The 22,121-nt window shown below is 38.0% G+C and overlaps 1 protein-coding gene across 1 annotated transcript in view; it reads left to right on the top strand.

The window, feature by feature from the left end:
• HTR7 (5-hydroxytryptamine receptor 7) overlaps window positions 1-22,121 on the top strand; it is a 1,148,878-nt gene that overhangs the window by 1,112,675 nt on the left and 14,082 nt on the right. The window lies entirely within an intron of this gene.

Genomic DNA, 22,121 nt, shown 5'->3' with positions numbered 1-22,121 from the left:
ATTAAAATGATGTATAATGAAAATCAAAGATATAAATTATAGTGTTGCAATTGCCTGCTTTTATCAGATTTGAAAAAAACTAATAGTTGAATGAAATTTTACACTTGAAATATACAACAGTAACCAATCGCAGGAAAAGGGGTTACTCAGTTTCAATACATTGAAATGAGGAACTGGCTATCAAACTACATATAAGTCAGTACTGTGGATTTCAGTTACGCACTATAAAAAACGTATGGCTTTGTGTCCTTATGAGATGTACTATTAAATCGTCTTCTTATAAGATGTATTATTAAATCACAATGGAGGTAAATGCTGGACAGTGACAAATATGTCATGTTTAAATATAAGCTTAAGTGTTCTAGTTTCAAGTGTATACAAAATCAACATATTAATGAAATGAAAATGTCAAACATATACTTAGGATTTTTAGTATTCCTTTACTGCATTGTGAAGTGAAGCATCATTACAAGAAATTATCTAGTTTATGACAATATATTTCCCTTGTAATTAAAACTCTACCTAACCTTTAGCCATGAATGCCAGCATTCCTTAATTAAGGAATTGGAGTAAACTTGTCCTTTGCTACTTACAAAATTATGACAGAAGAATACGTAGAAAAGTTAATACATAGTACACATTAATGAGGGCTTGAGACATATTAATTAGAGTAACAAACAAATTATTTGGGCAATTTGTTTTATAATTATTATTTTTTGTATTTGTTATCCAGTTAGATTTTTAGGTTCAAACGTGTCTTTGCTGCAACAAATTGGAGATCAAAGGACTAAAACTATGTACATTTACTTGATGAAGTTAATTATCACTTCAAGCTATAATTCAAAACTGTCAGAATTACACTGAATGTGTTTTAAATGCTGCACCTTTAAAGATTAAAAACCTCTGCAGATATTTTGGCATTTATATTAGAATTGCTTTACCACTACTTGAATTACTGTCAAAGTAAGTCCAGAATATGTATTAAACAACTATTACAAATGTTAATATAATATCCAGAAACATTTATGTCTGTGCAGTTCTTTCACTTTCACTATCTCCTTTTTTCATTAACATTACTAAATGTTATTTTATTTTATTTAACATTTGTTAACTGGAAAAGTCCAACTTGGAACAAAACCAATTTTCAGCGGAGGGCCAGGGAGAAATGTTCCAGACACATGTCTTTGTAATGTGGGAGGAAACCGGAGTACCCGAAGGAAACCCACACAAATGCAGGGAGGGCATAGACTCCTCACAGAAGGCATCCTAGCCGAGAATTGAACCGGAGAACCTCTTGCTGTGAGGCGACAGTGCTACTGCTGCACCACTGCTCCGTAAATCTTATTTCAATCAACAACTGAAATTATGACTCCATTTAGATACAAATATATTAGCAGGTATGTGAGGAAAAAATGTTCCACTGACAAGCAATTAGTTATAAATATATATATTAAGAACCACTTGTAAATGTAGTTAGACAATGTACAGAAAAGTGTTAAAACAATACTTAAGTATTAGTTTGACAGTAGGAAACTGGTTTCCAAATTTCTCTTTCACATTATTTTAAGAAAAGACACATTATAAAAAAAATAATGACTCAAATAGTGATTAACTAATTCTTAAATTGCTTTGTGTTTCCTTTAAATCTGTGAGTCGAAACTGTCAGTAACAAAGCTGTATCAGATATCATTACATTTGTGCTTGACCTAAGTATTAACTGTACAGTAAGTGATCTATTGACCAGCTCATTCCAAAATTTCTCTTACACAGTGACCCAGAGGAGAGTCAAGCTGTAAATTACCAAAATTCCACACATAATTTAATTTCCTTTATACAATATATCCTAACCTAGTGTAATTCAGTTTTGTAATGCCAAGAAGGTAGTAAACTAAGTACTATCCATATTATCACAGTGTGCCCACTTCAGTATACCTCAGCATGGATGCAGTCTGTTACATCAAACAAAACTTATGTTTTTAATAACTGAAAAATGTAGTTAATATGATTGCAAATTAAATGAACAATCTTATTTTAGTTAACTAACCATATTCAAAATAATTCAGCAATGGGGATCTTGTTGCTGTTTTTATAATATAATAAATTGAACAGAAAACACCCAGTGGTATAAAAAGTATGTTGGGTTTTACTCCTCACCCTAATACATGCTCTATTATTTAACATTCAAACAACTATTATATCAGGTTCTTAAACTGACAGATTATAATAATTATTTCTTGGTTCTTAGAGTGATTTCAGATTACAGATTAATGAAATCAAATGTTAAACCAGGCAAACCATATCAAAATGAACTTAAAGAAATGGGTGCTATATTTTATTGCATTTTATTTTAAATGAAATGACTTCAAAACATATTGGTAGAATTAAGTTAACAGACTGCTGAAGAGAGCAGAGTGAGTAACTTTGCCTGTTGCTACTCACAGGGATAAATCCAATGTCACTGAACTGTACCGTTGGAAAATGTAATGACATTATATGAACCTATATTAAGAATAAATCAATAAAGGGCAGAAAAAACAAATACCACTGTGTTAAATAAGAAACAGAAATTTTCTCCCCATGTGCACACGCACACACACACACACACACACACACACACACACACACACACACACACACACACACACACACACACACACACACACACACACACACACACACACACACACGGTATCAAAAATTGCCTCCCTGTTTACCATTGTGGTATTTCTTTTTTTTTCTTTTTTGTTCTACAATTTTGTGCAACCGTACCATGAACAAAAGGTACTTGATTAAATTAATCATGTTCCAACAGACAGACTGCATATTATAGGAAAGAAAGCTAGCAAAAAGCAGCATGTCAATTTTGTATCACTGTTGATGATTCATTTTAATTAAAAATGTTGCAGATGCAATCCAAAGTAAATGAGATCAGTACACAGGACCGTATTCGTCACTGGTAATATTAAAATTGTGTAAGATACTGAGGTAACACTGAATCCTAACTTGTAAATTGACCTATGACTTTTTAATAGTTTTTAATAATTCAGGTGATATCATGAAGTCTACAAAATTACAGTAGTGGCCACAATATACAGAGGAGAACTCAGATGAACAACTAGATAAAGTTAATAAAAGCACAAGTTAACATCTTTTAAATTGCTGGAGACTTTTAAAATGTATTACTTTTAAAATCATTTATTGCCAATTCATTAAAAGTAGCATGAACTTAGTTTTGAATCATTGGTGAGACACCAGATAGGATGCAGACTGAAACAAAGCTGTGATAAAAGCGATAGAATTAAAAGAAACAATCCACATATACAATAATAATTTTGAAGCTGATGCCATTGCATTCTGTAGCTAGAGGATTCTGGCAGTGAACGTTTTGATGGTTAATGAATGAAAAGCAAATGAAAAAGCTCACTGATTAAAAATAAACATTATGCACTTAACCATAACACTAGATCCATATTGTTTTATTGCATCCATCTTAACCTGTGGGTTACTGGATCTGATCAGATCCAAGGCATGCACTTCAGTCTTCAGTTCTGAAGCTCTACCTTCCCTCGCATAATGCTCTGCATGTTAAAATCTCCTCAGATAGAATTTGTCCTACCATACTTGACCTGCACATATTGAGCCCCTACTACTAAAAGACTAATGATTAGACCAAAGGGTCTCCACAACAGAGTTTGGACTAGCCCTCACAGTCCGCCAAGAGTCAGTAACAATTTAGAAAGTGGACTGAGGGGGGGGGGGATGGTTGAGATGAACATAAGACAACATGGACTAGCATTATGGTAAGTGCATACTTTCATATGCGGTGTTGTCTTTCCTGTCCGTCTACCTCTGGCTGTGGAACAATGGTCCCAGCCAGATAACTGGATAGTATCAGAAGATAATATTCTGCAAATCAGTGGAGTGAAAAGAAGTCCTAGATCTGTACTGAATGTCTAGTTTATATTGGGAGACAAAGGTATGGCTGTCAGACCAAGTAGCCACTGCACAAATATTTTCTAAATCAGCATGTCAAAAAAAAGGCAGTTGAAGCAGAAACTGCCTTGGTAGTGTGGCCTTTTGGCTTGTCAGGTAGGGATACACCTTCCGTGTTATAAATAAAAGATATGCAATCAGGAAAGCCATTTGGACAAAGTTACATTGGAAACTGGTTTTCCTAATTTAGCTCAAGAGATGTTCTGAAAACGTTGGTCTGATTTTCTGATTTGTTTGGTTCCCTTCAACTTGAATCTCATTTTGTGATACAGACCTAGATAATGGATGACATATTTACCCTGTTACTGAAATTTGGAAAGAAAACTGGTAACTGAATTGATTGGTTCAGGTTAGAGTCAGAAGCCACCTAAGTCAAAGAAGGAATGATTTGTCCAAATTAAACTATGTATTTCAGAATGATAAAGTAGGGTGGGTTGCAGGACAAAGCTTTTAGTACTGTAGTTATCCTGGCCAAAATTACTGCAACTAAGATAGGTGTTTTCTATCAGAGATTCTTGAAGCCTACAGCTGCAGCACATTAGAAAGAAGCCTGGAATCAATACCTGGACCCCTGACTGGGATGGTGTACCATGGGCTGCATCTCCTTCATAATGCCTCCAACCCCAGAGGGATGCATCCATGGTTACTGTGGCCATGGGCTGAGGAAACACAAATGAACATCCTACGGATTCATTATCTGACATCAGCCACAAAGAGATGAAATGACAACAAATGTCACTGAGACAAACAGGAAAACTCACTGGATAAGTTGTAAAATATGAATGGAGTGAGATTCCACTGAAGAACCCTTATGAAGAATGTGGACAGAGGAAAAAAGAAAGACTGCAGCAACCATTAGCCTGAGAAGACAAAAAATTAAAGAAGCATGTGCTCTCTGTAGAAGCAAAACTTAATTGGCTTGAAGTCATATGATAGCAGTCTCAAGGGTGGATGTTAGGCACTCTGATTGGTGGTGCTAAAATGGCATCTGATTAACTCTAGCACTTGAACAGGTTTCTGACTGAATTTGTCAGAACTGACTGTAATGCCAAAAACAGGCACAGGAGGAGGAAGTCTATCACAGGAATTGATGACCTTGAAAGTTGTGAGAAGCCCATTGCTCAGGTATGCAAAACCCAGAATCCCTGCAGCCTTTGCCACGCTGCTAGTACTATCATGCATTTGGTGAAGATCCAAGGAGCTGTGTTGAGGCCAAAACTGGTAGCGACTGGCTCCCAGCCTGAATTACAGGAACCTCCTGCAATGTCTTGCTGTTTTTATGTGATGAATAGGTATTATTGTGGTCCAAGAAGCACATCCAATTGTCCTTCTTCAGTAGAAGTAGAGTAGACTGTGCCATCATCACCTAGAACTTGGTCTACTATACAAGAACATTTAATTTGCTTAGGTCCAAAATGGGATGGAGGTGCTTTGTTGTATTTGGAATCAAAAATAATCTTGAACAGACCCTTGATTCTCAGTGATCTGGGGGGACCTCTTGTACGATGCATTTTGGGCAACTTTGGATCTCTGCTGCTAGGTGGGGTTGTGGACCTAAGGATTTTCATCTCAGACTTGGAGTAAACTCAAAGGAAATGGTGTAGCCTCTGAAAATGAATCAGCACCCAGGCATCTGATGTGATGGCCTCCCATGCTTGGGGGTGGAGAACCAAGCACCATCTAGCTGCCTACAGAGTGTAGCACATGGGCAAGTTTTCAGGAGCACTGGAATGACTTTTTGAAGAAGGATCCTCTGAAGCCCTGATTCAGTGGACCACCCCTGCCCATAGGGTGGTGTTTATTAAAGTCATTATAGTCCCCCTCTGCCTTAGTGAGCAACTTTACCTGGAGCATCCAGAGAAAACTATGAGATATGTAGAACAACCCCCCCCCTCCCAGTTTCTTAAAAAAATCACCTGCAGAGTGAAAAAGTGATCTCCCATGGTAGATGTAATCTTGCCATCCTGTTCACTCATGGACAATGTGTACCTAATGTTGGGGCCAAATAAAGTGGACACATCAAAAGAGGTATTAAGGAAAAATACCTTTAAGCACTCCCCAAAATTACACAAGTGCAACCAGGCAAGCTAGTAGACTGAAATGCCAGTGCCTGCTTCATGTGTCATACCATCCACTGCATTTGAAATTAGTTGCACGGAAATATTAGTTATAGATAACCATGGGAATATTAGTTATAGATAACATGATGACCAACTGAGTCTCCAAGTTCTTACGAGACTTGAACAAAGGTTGTGATTTCACTAACTTAGAAACTTCAGTGATTCAGTGTCTCTGAAGTCTAGTAAAAGGTAGCGGAAGCATATGTGCTCTTTTGAAATGACTCCAGTGCCCATGACTCCTTGTTTGGGGGATAAACAGATGGATGCTGCAATGGTGCAGTGGTAGCACTGTCGCCTCACAGCAAGAGGTTCTCTGGTTTGATTCTTGATTGGAGTGCCTTTTGTGTGGAGTCTTCATGTCCTCCCTGCATTTGTGTGGGTTTCCTACAGGTAATCCAGTTTCCTCCCACGTTATAAAGACATACATTTGGAGCATTTCTCCCTGGGCCTCTGCTGAAAATTGGCTTTGTTCCAAGTCTGACTTTCCTGGTTAATAAATATTAAATAAATAAATAAACATTCACTCACTTCAGAAACTTCTTCATGGCTGCAGTGATGACAATGGCATTTACTGTGGGACCCTTGTTCCAAAAGGACCAGAATCTTATCACGCTTGTGTAGTAATAGCATCACCACATTAGGTTCTCTCCATGCCTTCCTGGTGACAAAGTCAACAAGCGCATCTGGAAGTGGCACCACCCAAGATGTGGATGGGCCAGCACCAAAGGCTTTGAGAAAGACCAACTTCTCTGGGGTAGGGTGGTCCAAACCCCATTGTATCACCAATTCCAGGAGATCGCTGAAAGGGGCATCATCAGTGCGGCTCTTCTCCCTCATCATGGTCAGAATCTTCTGTCAGGGATTCCTCAGGTGAATCCAAGTGCTTCCTCTTACACTGACTCTTATGTATCTCACTGGGGGAAATTTGGGGGAGGAGGACATAGAAGCAGCAGGGGAGTCCAGTGTTAAGGGCAACTCAAAACTTTTGGGCAAAAGCTGCCTGTGGAAAAGTCCATGAGAAACCAAAGCTCCAGGAGGATGAGAAGATCTGAATGGTATGACACTACTTGTGATAATTCTAGTGCCAACTGACACAAATCCTTTCCATGGCATTTGAACACTGAAGCCAGGCAACTGGGTAAGAACCCCCCTGCCACTTAACCAACAAGGTCAAACTCTGGGACCATTGGTGAGCTATCCAGGGGTGATGTATCCTGGGGAAAGGACAGTTGCACCAACCTCAGTCTCAACTCTTGGTCTATGGCCCCCCACCATATAGTTCTAGGATGCACACAGCTCAGAGTGCTCTTGAGTTGAAAACAACAAGACGAAGGTTTGAGATGAAGTCAGCCAAGCTGTTGGCACCAATGCAAAAGCAACACCAGTGGGCATCAGACTCAGGGTCATTAATGCAGAAGGGTGGACTGGGGTAGAAGAAACTACCATTGATGTGGTAGAAAGAGAGCACTCTCTCTACCCTCAGAACCAAGACGTAAGGAATGATCCCCAGGTCCAGCTGGGCCTTCAAAAAGGTTTAAATTAACTTGTTCAAATCTGATTCCTTGATATTCCCAGTGGACCTTGCAGACCTAGAAAAAGCCACTGAAGATGGCTTACCACTCCAGTGTAGAGGTTGTTGTGCCTCTGGATCCTAATGGGGAATGGTCCAAAGGAGGGCATTGTTTTAAGGAGAACTTCAGATCCAGACTGATGGCCAAAAAGGGAGAGCGGAGCTGACTAGACTTTAGGAATTGGCTTGGAATGTCAAGGTGTGGAGGCCTGAGCTGGTAAATGTGGTGACTGCTATCAATGGAGTACTGGTACCAGATCCACAACCTGAAACAAGGAAGATGGGAGTAGTCAGGAAGTCCTTCTATGTGGCACACCTCATCATAAAAGGGTTCTCATCCAGGAAAAAAAGAGGTCATTGTTCCCCTCTACTCGTCACTCATTAGACCCATTATAGAGTACAACGCCCTTTTTGGAATGTACCTCACAAGACATCTGCAGCAGCTGGAAAGGCCACAGAAGTACCTCACAGAGAGGATTACTGGCCTCAAACAAATGCCCTACACTGACCATCTCAAAAAACTCCAGCTTTACTCCGTAGCATATTGCCTACTCCAAGGTGATTTCTGCGTAACATATAAAGCTATGTCAAACCCATAGTTGTTGGACATGCTCCACCTAAAGAAAACCCAATCCCTCCGAGCTACACACTCTAGGGACCGAAACCTTGTCACCACAATAAACGGGACACACTGGAGGGATAGATTCCTGTCCCAGAGACTTCCTATACTCTGAAACAAGCTACCCATCTATGTCAAGCAAAGTTTTTCATTAACACTCTTCAAGAAAAATCTTGATGAGTGGATGGAAAATAGGAAATACACCCCGGGATCACTTCTGTGTCTCTGCTCGACAGTGGCACAGGAAAATAACTTTCTTGGGTGGCGTAAGCTATGGAACCTTGCTGGCTAGGCTTACGTAGGCCCTTGGGCCGATAGCCTAGTACCTACCTATGAACCTATGAACCTTGGGGCCTTCATTTCCATCAACAGAAGACAATGAATCAATAGGCCATTTCTTGGCCTCCTTTTCTCTCATCACTCTTTTTCTTTTCATTTTTTCTCAGTTTCCGTTATCTTTCTTCTTCTCCACTGTTTTCTTAGATTGAGAAGGCAAATATAGAGGAGCAACTGCAGAACAGCCAGGAAGCATCCCTTACATTACCAGCTTGGCTCTATGGTCAGAAAAGGCTCTGTTCTCAGTTGAAGCAAAGGCCTTGTTGTCAGAATCCAAACGAGCCACAACCAGACAATAAACACAATGGTAATGGGCATCTTGTGGGGAGGCCATTTTCGGCCGTACCCCCAGACACTTTTGGAATCTTGGACTCTTATCCATCACCAGTAGTATGCAGAATACACAAGGATGAAAATCAAAGACACACAGATATCTAAAGATTATGCAGTATTCAAAAATGTTCTAACACTTGCAAAATCCTGTACCAACATATGGTAAGCGGCTTAAGGACAAACTACTTACTTAAGGCAAGTAAAGATAGAAGGAAATTACCGTAAATGTTAATAACAAAAGGAAATGGTGGGCAGGAGCAGAGCTCACTGTCTCACAACTATAAAACAGCTAACAAAAGAAGGAGAACTCCTTCCAACTAAGGAACTATTAACTTTTTTTAATTATATCCTAGAAGACGAATCAAACACTAATGAGGTCTGAGATGAAAAGGAGCTTCACAGAACAGGTCCAAACCCATAGAGCAGCGAATGAGATCTGAGATGATTTAGATGTGCAGGGCATTATGGGAGAGAAGGTGGAGCTAAAAAATCTAAAGTGCCGGCATTGGATCCAATAATCCACAGGTTAAGGTGGACGCAAATGAAAACATTGGATAAGAAAATGATTTCTTCAAGGATTTTTCTGCTCTCACATCATCGTAATAATAACTCTGTGTCTGATTATATTAGCCTGATGATACAAAAATTACAAAAGGGGTGAATTTACTGAGAGGTTTCACTGCTGTAATGGGCAAATTTCACATCAGGCCTTTGCTACTGAAACAGTTAACATTATAAAATAAATAAAGTTACATAAAAAGGCAAACAGAAATGAATTGGTTGTTAGGTTATTTGAGCCTGAAAAATGGTTAGATTACAACAGTGTAAAAAAAATGTGTTATCCCCAGACAGCAGAGAGAACTGTTATGTGCTATGTCATGTTACGTAGTATCTTAAACATGCTATATAAATTACACATTACAAAAAATAATGACATTAGGCCTACAAGAGAGAGATAATCTGTTCATTCTACCTTCTAAATGGAATCTGATATCCCATCCTGTTTAAAAACAACACAGCTGATCCATCACAGAGTTAAGCATGCACTTATGTATGAATGTATATTTTGTGGCATGACCTGCATTGAAGGACCTTAATTTTTTTTCAGAGTTATTTCTGTAGAAACAGAATGTCAACCACAAGATGAAGCAATGCAGAAATGCATTTGCAAACTATGCCTAGCATTTTAATTTTGGGTACTCCTAAATTAAAAAAAAAAAAAAAAAAATTATTTATAGCAAGATGCGTAAAAAAAAAAAAAATTAATTGTAGGATTACTTTTTGGGCAAGAGAACATTAAAGCATTAGACAAAGCTAAACAGCTTTCCTCCTTGGCTGTGATATATGCATATTATACCAACTTTTCTGGAGTAATCTCTCATTAGTCATCTAGAATTTTGAAATGAGCAAAATGAAAATATAAAAAAAAAAACAAATGTACAGAATACACAGAATAATCTTCTTCTTTCAGCTTTTCCCGGTTAGGGGTCGCCACAGCGGAACTCTGGTCTGCTAATGATTGGCAGTAGATTTTTTTATGGGTGCCAGCTCAACGCCCAACCTTCAGCAAAGGCACGCCTATTCCACGCATGTCTTTTGAATGCCACTCGAACGTGGGGAGGACATGCAGATTCCACATAGAAGGCGCTCCAGCTGAGAATCGAACGGGAGAATCTTTTGCTGTGAGGCAACAACATAGAATAATATATATTTTTTATTTATTTATCATTTGCCAATCATGTAAGTGGGCTGGTCAAAAGACCCTTTTAAGCCAAAACCCAAGCACAGATGCAAGGATATAGAAAACTTGGAATACATGAGCACATAAATAGAGTCATAATAACAAAAGCAAACTATTGTTTTTATTTTTCAGTCATTTTCCATGCATTTAGAAAACTATAATTCATGAGTTCAGAATTATTTAGTGTTTTCCTTTTTAGCACACACAGCATTTGCCTCACAGTGAGCAAAAGTAAGAACTTGCGTATTCTGTTAAATCATAAAGCAGTAATGTTCCTAGGAAAGTGCCAAGAACATGGAAAGATTATTTGGATCATCATATTTCAAAATAGAAACTCATAATGATGTTTTTGATCTTTATTTTGCATGTATGCATGTGTACTAAAACTGGTTTAAGAACATTTAGAATTAACTTAGCTAAGTTTAATTAACTTTTATTTTTAAGCCCTAAATGTAGTAATTTGTGCCTGAATAGAAGTGAAAGCATACATATGCATAAAATCAGCAGGTAACTAGTGTGTGGCTTCATTTCTTTGCTCTGGTTGGCAGGGACTTGCCTTTAGCCATTACTGTTGGGTTACTAAGGCAATGGCTATGACCAAGTTTCAGCTAATTAGAAGGCAGATATATCCTTGTATGCATCAGACACTGATAAGGTAAACGCTGTGACATTATCTGCAAAGGTGATCCTTATAATTAACATTGACTGATTTGTCCATTCCCCTCAGATGACCTTAGACTATGAGAATATACCCATTGTCCATCTATGTGTATTTTTGAACCTCTAGGACAAAGGAATTACAGCAGAATCCCTGAATCTATCACAATGCAGGATGGATATTATTTTATTATTATTCCAATGAAAATATTTTACTCCCTTGCATATGGTGGATGCTGATGTCACTGTAATGAATGCATATTTTCTCCAATTACATATCCTACTGCAGATTTCATCCCAGGGTGAGAAATAGAATGCATCTATTTGCATCTCCGCCTGTACTGGGCTGAGGTGGTGTGTATTGCTGAAACACATTCAAAGCACATGGTTCTAGAGAGTTTTCTATTGGCCTCTAAAAGCAAATGCTTTTAGAGAGTTTGCTACTGGCCTCTAAAATGCATCATCGCTCTAAGCCAAACATCAACCTTCAGGCTGCAAATCAAACCTAGGTATTAAGCAATGCAGACAGAATTCTTTCTTTCTTTGTGTTGTGGGTCTGGGCAGTTATAAGTATTAGAATAGTAATAGTAGTATATTCTGTGCTAAACCACAGAAAAGTAATTAAGGGTCATATAAAGACAAATTTGCAATGAGGTCCCATCATGTTAGTGGCAAAGTAGTGCAAAGTGAAGGATGTACATTAGTCTATGGATCTGCAAGATTTATGGTGTGGATATAACTTTAAATCATATTGCTGCTCCTACAATGCCATGGTAAAATTGAAATAATTTATCTTTTTTTCTACAACTGAATGGGCTGACAAACTTAAAATAATAAATGTTTTACCTTCTATATACTCATACCGTGTTGTGTAGATATATCTTCAGAATTATTTGCCTACTCCTGGGTTCCAACCTATCCTTTACCCTATATGGTATACATTTCAGTGTGCATAGTGACAGCCTATTTGCACATATTATTGTATCCATTGGCAGTTTAGGTTACTCTGATATCTATTAAGATTCTGTTATTTGAGCAGCCTAGAGCTTTCAGAATGTTTTCCTTAATATAAATAAAGGCACTTGCTTTCATGTACTATGCCAGATGATCTCCACTTTGCACCTTCCTTTGCCATGTTTTCCTTAACTACTCAACTGTATTTAAAACTTAAGTTAGTCAGAACAAATAAAACCTGTAGTGAAACAGCATGTTAGATATGCACATGGTAATTGTAAGATACTGGACTGAATTTAATGACAGGAAAATGCTATATTACTTTCAACTGTTGTGAATATTTGTATTTATATCTATTTAGCATAAAACAAGACCCGAGCAGCAAAAGTCAGTTACATGAACATTTCTCAGTTGTTAATGAATTTAGCTTTCACATTCATTTCTTTACTTTATAATAAATGTCACCTGAAATAAAACGGTACTATAAAGAATATACAATTTTAGCACACTCTATACAAACTTGCTTATGCCAACAACTGTATTTAGAAATAATTTTTGTAATGATTATATATTCTTATGTCTATCACACTAATTACCTGATTATGTAATTGGAGGCTGAAAAGTAACTTGAATTATGCTTGCATCAAATATTAAAATAGTTTACAGTATTACAATTAGAAAAAGCATAACAGCTGACTTTATTACATATGATGGTTTGTGTGAGGGGAAAAATATGTTTTTTACTTAACAGGGATAGTAAACACTCATAAATAAACTACATTTTCATCACTGCAGAATACTGCATTGTCTGAGACAATACAATTCAGAGATACTATAGTATCATACGAGTCCTAGAAGAGATTACATTCCATTTCCCTCTGATTTGCCATGCTGGCTGATGATAACTGTCCTGCTTATGTCAGCTACTAGAGGGTCTTCGGAGGCAGCTATCACTACTCATTATTTCACATTGACTGTAGTTTGTATAGATTAGATGGACTGACAGAAAAAATGTCAGATGGAATGACTGACACACATGCTATGTTAAAATTTGAACTAATACTGTTGTGTATATGTATGTAAAAATGTGAATCCATTTGTGAAATTAAATATGTAAGTCACTGATATTCCTAGTGTATAGAATGTAAAGTGTGCATTTAAACGTCTGCTTAATGCAAATATTAAAACTCAGGGGAAGCATGTAAGGTATTGTGCAATGTGCATTTGGTACCCATAGTTCCTAGCATGTGAGACATCATGTGACTGTCTCAAGCTCTGGCACTTGCTGCCACACTGATGATCAGAATCTTTGGTTGTTCACCAACTTCTGTGTCTGGGATCCACATAGCACTTAACCTCCAGACATCCTGACAAGGCAAGCAAGATTGCTAATATGGGATAATGAAACTTCATCAGAGGCACAGAAAGAAAACCAATGCACACACAAACATGCACACATATGCACACACACACACACACACACACACATGCATGCACACATACATGTGCGTGCACACACACACACACACACACACACACACACACACACACACACACACACACACACACACACATACACACACACTTCAATAAGACCTTAAAAGGCTTAAAAGGTCATGGTCCATGCCTCCTGATCTTGCAGTCATGTATGTATCTCCTTATTTATACTTTTATCTCACTTTATGTCACTGACCTTACTACACTGCTCCACTGCTACTGCTTCTACTTGGTGTGGACACAAATCACAGTAAACACAGAGTATATTTAACTTTCTCTTCATATACTTTACCATACTGCTTATCGACTTATTTTCATCTACTTATCATCTTGTAGGATATCAGTTTTAGGTTTTGTTATTTCCCTGACAAATTATTAGAAGCATTTTCCTGTTACTGATTCCTTTCACTAGCTGCTATTGTAACTGATAGCTAATATTTTCATTTTATATTTCCACAACCTACCAATGCCCCAGAATAATGATTTCTCTGCATTTGTTTGTGTGTTGGTAATTTGACCTTAATCATCATATTAGGGTTTTCCTACCTGAAAGAAAAAAGGCCACAAGGAAAAACGCAACCCCATGGGTCCAGAGGCTCTTATTTCTACAGCACGAGTGATATCAGCATGGAATACTGAAGTTCTTGGGTTTGAATCCCGAAGGAGAGCTAATATTTTCCTTTCATATTTCCATGAAAAGTGTATCAGTGAGTTTCAAAAGTCATTCTTATTCAGCCTGAATCACATTTTATTTAAAAAAAAAAAAAAAAAAAATACTCATATTATTGGGCCATCCACATGTAACAGTGAACCAGACAAAAGAGCTTTAGAAAACATAACCATTGGAAGAATGAGGCACAAAAGGTGACTGTCTTGGGGACTAGCTTGTGTGTGAGAGGGAGCAAGAATAGTTTATCATCTCATATACTGGTGGTGCTGCGGTAGCATTGTCACCTCATAGTAAGACGCTGACCGGTTCGATTCTAAGCTAGAGCGTCTTCTGCGTGGAGACATGTGTCATGGGCGTACCTTCATTGAAGGTTGTGCATCAGGCCTGGCAAGCTAGTATGTAAAAATCAATTGCCAATCATTAGCGGACCGGAGTTCCGCTGTGGCGACCCCTGACCGGGAAAAAGCGAAAGACGCAATACTGTCAGATTATTCTTTACTTTTAAAGACAGCAATAAGTAATTAGGTTGTTACATAAAAACATGTTACTATCTTAAAAGAATGACAGCTTCCAACTCCTTATTAAGTTATCATGGCCACTTACAGAATGTGACAGGGACACCAAATGGATTTGTTGCCTACGGCACAAAATTCCATTGATACAGCTCTGTCAGAAAGAATTGTAACAGCCAAAGTTCCCAACAGACAGAAAGGATCAATAGATCTAAAAGAAGGCAAAAGATTCAAACAGAAGGTACTAATGTTAAAAGGACATTGAAGGGTGTTATGAGTCATAAGTCAAAAAAGGGTGAAGGTAGTCGAAAACAAAAGCTGGCGTAGAAGTTGTAATATAAACCTGGGCAGATAATAGAAGGAACTTGGATATGGTAATTCCTACAGGCATTTCCTCATGCAGGTCAGACTTGACAAGATAAGAGAGAGGCAGAAATCATCTTAAAGAAAAATATACAGTTTGGTGTACCCCAAAAAAAAAGAAGACAAGAAGGAAGAAAAGAACCCCAGAAAACATCAAATGTTTGATTAGAGGAAAACAGGAGAAAAGCTACATATAGTATAGCTGCCGTAAAATGCTGAAAAAAGGTAGCTAACAGGTAAGGGAAACAGCACGCTTGCTAAAAATCTGAGGATGATAAGAGTTATCATCAGAATTCTGGAGCTGTAAATGCAAATGAGGGGAATCTATACAAAGTCCAAGATTGTAATGTTTTGGTTTGTTCTCAGTCCTCCAAAGTTCACAGATCTCAGGGATAGTATTTATTAGAAAAAAGGGAATAGGGGCGCAACCCTTCACATCAGTGGGTGAGACTGCCCTTCAAAATTCCTTGGAAAGTGTAACAGTATTTTTCAGAATGTGTTGCTTTTCATTGTGGGATTTTTCAAGGAATAAGAGGATTGTTTTTGTTTAGATACTTTAACCAACCAGAATCAGGCTAGATGCATCCAACTATCTCTGAGATAGAGAATCAAATAGTGGATGTACAATACCAAAAGGATTTATTCAACTAGTAGAGGAAGGTACAGGCAGGGTGAAGCAAATTAATTTATGCTTAGCAAGTTAGCAAAGACAGAAGCTTTGAGACCTGGAAATTAGACAGTCCACAGCCAACAGTAACTATGGAACTGCATCATTTGTCATAGAAACTAACATGAGTAAAGTATGGGACTCTAAAAGGACAGCCAATGGCAAATGAACAACCTTATGTAGGGTGGTGACACAGAGAATGGTAATAGGTGCACAGGTGTGTACTAGGCTAATGACCACAAAGACCTTTTTAAGCCTAGTCTTGCATTCCAAATCTTACCATTGACAAGTGTAACTAGGGATTTGGGAGGAGGTGAAACATTTACAAGCAGGGGCCTGGGGAGATGAACCAACAACATGCTGTGTCCATTAGGGACATTTTTTTCTTTTCCCCATCTAACTGTCCGAGTTGTACTTGAACTGGGTTAGGGAGGAAGTCTGCTTCACATGGATGGGGAGCCTGTTCCAGAGGAGTGGTAGTCTCTGGGATACATACCTGTGTCTCCTGCATGTCTTGTTTATACCACAGGCAAGGGTTAAGTCTTTAGAATGGTGCTGATTGTTTTGCAGATGTGCAAGAGGCCCATCAGGATGGGGGTCTGACAATGCCTTGTATGCCAGGCATATATCTTCCTTCAACAGGCTGGAATAAACAGAATATAGGGATAGGGCCTTGATGCTGTTATGCCCTGTATTCTTTTAGTAAGGAAGCCAACAACCTTATTGAGACAAACTGTGGGGTTATGACAACTACAGTGGAAAAAGCACACAGATACAAAGATAAACATACAGTTATGTATAAAAAAGCAAGGCAAAGAAACAGGTTAATGTCCTTCAATAGAGAAGATAAGAAATCAGTCTGTGAAAAGGAAAGGAATGTTTCAGTATTAAAAAAGGAGGCTGCACATAAGAACAAGAAAAAAGGAAAAAGTTTGTAAATGCAATAAAGTAGTAAAATACAAATCTTGGAAAATATCTACTACAAAGAATTATTTTCTTTATTTTTATTTTATGCTTTGGTTGACCAGGTTAGATTGACTATGCAAATGTTCTCTTTTCAGGGGAGACCTGAAGGAGTATTCATTCTGAACTGGGGAAAATTTGGCTACGGTATTAGTGAAATGTCTACTCTTTTTCAATAAACGCCATAGGAGCTTTTCCATCTACTTAAGCTAACATCAACTCAGGCAGATGGGTCCTCTACATAATTAGTGGGAAGAACAGATTCTTACAATAAATAAGCAATGAAGGGAAGTAAATATATATATATATATATATATATATATATATATATATATATATATATATTGTGAAGATAAGTAAAGGCAAAATTTATTAATAACTTTCTACTTTAAAAAAACAAACAGAAGGCAGAGTGACTCGTAAAAAAAGCTTTAGTACTACTATACAGGTTAAGCACTTCCATCTATTTTAAAACACAGACAACTTCAAAACCACAAAATAGTACAAACAAAGCAAGAAAAATTAAAAACTTCAGCTTGTACACACCCCGATTAAAATGCCAATCAGTTACAATGTTGCCACAGCCTACAAAACAAATTAAAGGTACAGTACATTATCAAAGTGACAAGGAACTAACTTATAAAAATAAGAAACATTAAAAAAAACGAATTGCTATAATAAGCATATAAATATATTAAAATCTGGATACTCTAAACTTTAATTCACTAGTAATAGATATGACTTTATTGAGGCCAGATGAGTTAGATGGACCCAACTGTAATTGCCATAACATCTCCTTGTAGAGCAGCCGGTCTTGCCAACCAGCCTCATATACAGAAGGGTTTATTTTTTCTTGGATAGAAAACTTAAACTTAATAAAATTCCTGCAGGAAATAGCATGCCTGGCTAAAACACTTTTATTGTTCTTTTTGACAATGTAGGCCGCGGTGGTGCAGCAGTTAGCGTTGGCGCCTTACAGCAAGAGGTTCTTCCATTCGATTCTCGGCTGGAGTGCCTTCTGTGTGGAGTCTGTATGTCCTCCCCGTGGTTGAGTGACATTTAAAGACATGCAGGTAGGTATGTGCATGAATGGGTGTGCCTTCTTTGAAGGTTGGGTGACGGGCTGGCACCTAGGTACCATAAAAATCCACTGCCAATCAATAGCGGCCCGGAGTTCTGCTTTGGCGACCCCTAACCAGGAAAATCCGAAAGACATTACTATTGTTCTTTTTAACAATACTATAAATATGCTGATAAATTATTTTGTTCAATGCATTATTAGTTTTCTCAACATAAAATACCAGGCATGAACAACATCTAGCCAAGTAAATGACCCTCTCAGAAAGACAATTATATCTACCTTTGCTCATCCATATTTGCAAAATAGCCAATAATTTGCCCCCAATGTCAGTACTGATATAAGAACACTGGCTGCACCTGCCACATTTAAAAGTATCATAAGAAACATTAAGAGATATCCTTGCCAGTCTTGCCAAGATAGTCTTAATATTAGGTACATTTTTAAAAGTAAATGAGTCTTAAGGTCATCATCATATTTTAAAATGGACCAATTTCTGTGCAAAATATTTTTAATGTCAACGTCTAAAGATTAATGAATGATCGTGTTGTTACAATAACAATGATGCTGTTTCAGACAGCAAGCATCATTGCTGTGAATACCTATCATCTTGTGAAATTCAAAACTCTGTAGCCCTTTGATTATAATAGAAGCATATTTATCATTCTTTTCATAAAAAAATCCGTGTATGAAAGTTGTCAATCATTGTTTCTGGATAATCCATTTTAAGAACATGGCTTTCAACTTAATGAACTGATCAATGCATTCTTTGTCATCAGAGGTTAGTCTAAAAACTCTAATGTTAATAAAGCTTTTTTATGAGTTGCTCTGCCTCCTGGTCATTTGTTTTTAGGAATTTATTGGCTTCATTATGTTCCAGAGTGGGCCGCTTGTTCAGAAAGAAAGAGATGGGAGAATACTAGTTCGAGAAGGTGAAATGGGGGAAGAGGGTTATAACTGACAGACTCTCAGATATCAAGGGATGTCAAAGTAAACTGGGTGAATTAAGGAAAGGCATGGAGTGGCCTTTTGATAATACAACTCCCTATATTATTATTTGTGCGGAGTATATTTATCCCTGAAAGAACTTTTCAACCAGTTGCTCAGAAAGGTTCTACAGGATGCATTCTGGAAAGCAAAACAAAGCTTTTTTGACACATTTGCATAAAATATCATGTTGGGTACTAAAAAAAAAGGATACATCTATTTATGGATGACACTGGCATAAAAAGAACAATGAGATATTGACTTGAACTTTCCAATAGCTCTCAGGATATGAAAAGAGTGGATGGGGAAGTGGAAACTGAGGTGTCATAAACAGAAGCACAAAACATATTACCTGAGTTATAGCAATGCTACAATGTAGAATGCCAACTGAAAAAAAGCTAAATTAAAGGAAAAAGATGTTGATGGGATACTAGAAATAGAAAACAGTAATTACAAAATGCAAAAGATACACTAAAGCCTGTGAAATGTTGTGCTGCATCATTTGAAAAACTGATTAGAGAAATAGGGAGGCTGTGTTATTCATTCTCTGTGCACATCCCAGGTCAGGCTTCATTTACAGCAGTGGGTTCATTACTGGTGAGAGGTCCATATGTCCCTATTGGCTAGTTTGTACATTCAATATAGCTTAGCAATTCTGGATGCTGGACCTAGAGTAGCGGGACAGCCACTGTCCACTAGACAGCCCTGGTATACCTGCAATAGCTCTGTTGAGTTAAATCCGGATATAAAACCAGCCTGCCAAACATGAACTTAGTATTGCTTGGAAGTGGATGATATTAATGTAAGGAGGAGATTTGACATCCTGTGTATCCAAGAGAAAAGTTGATGCAGCAAAGCTACTTAACTTGGGATCTATAGTGTACTATTTAGGGAGAGAACAAATTTGACATGGTGTGGGAATTGTGGTGAAGGAGACTCTTCTGACAGCAGTAAGGGATATCATCAGAATTACTGACAGATTCATGGCACTTCACTGTAAATATAGGACAGTATTCATCATCTCTGCCTATTCCTCACAGCAGGATTATGATGGCAAAGAAAAAAGTGCATTTGGGCAGTAGCTGCAGAACCTACTAGAAAATTTATGATAACATGAATTGGTGTTGATCATGGAGGAACCTGAATGCTCATACTGGGATGGACAGAGAACAAGATATGAGGACTGCTTGGGTCCACATGGGGTGGCCTAATAGGAATAAAGGAGGACAAATCATTTAAGACTTCTGTCTAGCAAATGGCTTGATGTTGGCCAGCACATGATTCCGTGAGATGTTCATAAGATCTTAAACAGGAGTGAGCAACATGCAAATTATGGAAGCTGCCTCCAAATGAGGTAGAAACACAGAATGGAAAGCCATCAACCAGTGAAAGTTGGCTCACAGCATACACCACTGGTTCTCACAATCAGCTGCAAGCAGTGGTCACTAAGGCTCTAAGGTCAACAAAGAGCAGGCTGAAGCCCTGTTGTTGGCTGGGGCAAAAGCATAAGAGTTCAGTGAACTACTCAAGGGTCTAGCACTGCAGGAAGAAGAAGAGGAAGTAGGTGGAAGTCAAAGAATGGCATCGTCTAAAAACAGCATGTATGTGGACTATAGAACAGTTATAAAAACAAGGAATGTAAGAAATGTTGCTGATGGGATGCAGAAATCCAGGAAATTATCAAAAGAAAGCAGTAGTGCATGGACAAGAGGGAGACAGAAAATATGAACCAGGATCAGAACAAACACAGGTTGGCTAACAGAGAGGCTAAAAGAGCAGTCACTATAGCAAATAACAAGACATCAGAGGCAGTGTTGCAGCTTCTGGAAACTGTTTCAGCAGATGGCACAAAGAAGGCAGGTTACAAGGCAAGGGCAAACCGATAAATAAGATGGTCATCATACAGCATTCATAAGGGATGCCAGCAACAATGTGCTCACCAGTCCATAAGACATCAAAGACAGATGGAAAGATTATTTCTATCAGATTCTATATGAAAAAAAAATCACAGAACTGCCTTCCCATAAATAGCTTTCCATGAAAGAGGAAGAAGAATTCACCATAGAAGTAAGAAAAGTACTAAGAAAAATGAAGCCAGGGAAAGCAGCATGCTAAGATGAGGCCAATCCAGGTATGATAAAGATGTTGGGTCAGTTAAGGAAATTAGTTCATGTGGGTACTCATGTAGCAGTACAGAGAAAAAGACATATCCCAGATGACTGCAGAACAAACATACTAGCACCAGTGTACAAGAATAAATGGGACATTCCCAAATGGGGTACACAGGTATCAAACCCCTGTCATTCTGCATGAAAGTTCTGGAGAGGGCGATTGATAAATGTATACATAGAATAGATGAGATGAACAATTTGGATTCAAATCAGGATTTGGAACAACTGACCTGATGTTTTCAGTGAGACAGATAGTGGAGCAGAAGCTGGAGGTGAAGAGAGTCCAACTAGGCATTTTTAGACTTGGAGAAAGCATATAACACAGTCCCAAGAAAGCTGATGTGGACAGTCTTGTGATGGTTTGAAGTTCAGGATGCACAGTTAAAATTAGCGCAGGCTATGCACAAGGACCTAATAACACGCATATGAATGGTGTTCGGTCTCACAGAGAAATTTCCTGTAGGAGTGGATATGCATTAAGTTGAGCTGTGACTCTGAGCCCATTGTTATTCATACTGGCGGACTACATTAACAAACAGGTTGAAGAAGACAAATCAATGAAGCTGCTTTATGCAAATCATACAGCATTACAAGCAGATTCTAAACAGGAACATCATGACAGGGGAATGGAATGCAAAATGGAAGGCACATGGGATAAAGCTGGATATACATAAGACAGTTGTCATGGCAGCAAATTAAGAAAATCAGAAGACGCTAAAAATTGGAATAGAATGGATATGTGGTTGAAGGAAAGGGGGAAGTGTGATTGATGAAGATAACGTAGAACCAGACGGGTTGCAGTAAACTGGCACAGTGTTAGGGGAAGTGCGTGACTGAAAAATGCAAAAGAAACTGAAAAGTCAAATAATTGGTACTTCTAAGGTGTAAAG

Source organism: Protopterus annectens, chromosome 14.part0 (genome assembly GCF_019279795.1).
Source record: "Protopterus annectens isolate FY-2018-M chromosome 14.part0, PAN1.0, whole genome shotgun sequence".
Taxonomy (NCBI): domain Eukaryota; kingdom Metazoa; phylum Chordata; order Ceratodontiformes; family Protopteridae; genus Protopterus; species Protopterus annectens.
Note: the sequence above shows the minus strand (reverse complement) of the source record. Positions and strands in the feature narration are given on the sequence as shown.